Source organism: Sinocyclocheilus rhinocerous, unplaced genomic scaffold (assembly GCF_001515625.1).
Source record: "Sinocyclocheilus rhinocerous isolate Xijiao unplaced genomic scaffold, SAMN03320098_v1.1 scaffold895, whole genome shotgun sequence".
In the NCBI taxonomy this organism is placed as follows: Eukaryota; Metazoa; Chordata; class Actinopteri; order Cypriniformes; family Cyprinidae; genus Sinocyclocheilus; species Sinocyclocheilus rhinocerous.
In genome coordinates, this window is record NW_015646168.1 from 59,089 (window position 1) to 60,639 (window position 1,551).

The following is a 1,551-nucleotide window of genomic DNA, read 5'->3' on the forward strand; positions in this document are numbered from 1 at the left end:
CGAAACGTCTCGCTAATTTGTTTGGGTTCAGTTGTGATGATACCCATTGAGGATTTGATAGAGGGAATATCAGCAAAATGCTCATTTGACCTAATTTTCATAGCCAATAGATGACTAGGTCTGGACCCATGGAAATAGTATCGTCTAGTTCTATGGATTAAAAATTCTGAACGTCGCTTCAGAATATAATTTCTTTCTTTCTTAACAAGGTCACGTTCCACTGCTATTTGTGAAGAGTAATTACTCTGTAAGGTGGAATCCAGTCTAACAAAGTCTGCTTCAAGAGCTTGCAATTTGGCAGATCTGGCTTTGCACAAATTGGAACAGAACAGTGTAGCATTGCTCCGTATAAAACCTTTTATCGCCTCCCATAATATTCTGGGGTCCTCAACTGAACCTACATTAAACTTAAAAAATCCTCTAATTGAGATAGGAATTGTGACTTATATTCATCATTCACCAATAGGGAAGTATTGAAGCGCCATCTAGGGGCTCGCTTGGATAAGCCACCCAGGGTAGCGCAGCACCATATTCCTTTGTGGTCCGAGAGGGCTATAGGCAATAACACAGCATGATACATTTTCTGGATAATTATAGGAGACGAAAACAAGAAATCTATCCTTGAAAAAGTTTTATGTCTGGATGAGAAAAAAGTATAGTCTTTTGAGGGATTGAGAGACCGCCATATATCTACAAGCCCCAGACTACTGGCCCACAAATGTAAAGCAGCAGTAGCTGATTCCTGCTCCCTGGAAGCAGTTGAACTTGACCAATCAAGATTAGTGTCCCATACTGCGTTCATGTCTGCTCCTACTATGAATGAACAATCAGTCAAATCTAGCATCCTTTGTGTTAATGTATCATAAAAGCAATTATCAAATGTATTTGGTGCATAGATAGATATAATATCAACCTTTTTGCCATACAATTCCACTTTCGCAATAACAATTCTGCCGGCATCATCCGCCCATAAATCCAACACCTTAATTTTGAGATTACGTCTGCAAACTATGGCGACCCCTTTGGTTTTTGTACTAGCGGTAGAGGAAGCAATAGTATGATAATATTTATTAGCGATACGACCCGAATCTTCACTCAGCAAATTTAATACACTGCTCCATTTATGCGGTACGTTCAGCCCATCGCAATTCCATACCAGAATAGATAATTCACCCATGATCATCGTGTACAGTTCTCACAGCAGCCCCAGGCAATCTAAATGTAACCAGTTTTTGCCAGTTACTACATTCACTGAAGTTGCAATTAAGGTTTCCAAGGTATTGTGAAGTGATTCTCGCCTCATCGGACATTGCAGAGCACCGTGAACATTCCCCAAAATACAATATACACAAATACATCAACAACACAAATAATGAAAGAAAACAGAATGATACAAAATAAAAAATGTAAATAAAAAGTACATACAGATCGTATTGATCCGTGACCATTTATGGGTACGGGGCAGCAAAGATAATTCAACCCAGAATCTTAAACAATTAAATAACCGTTGTAATCAAAGTATAATATCAGTTATTCAATATATATACAGTA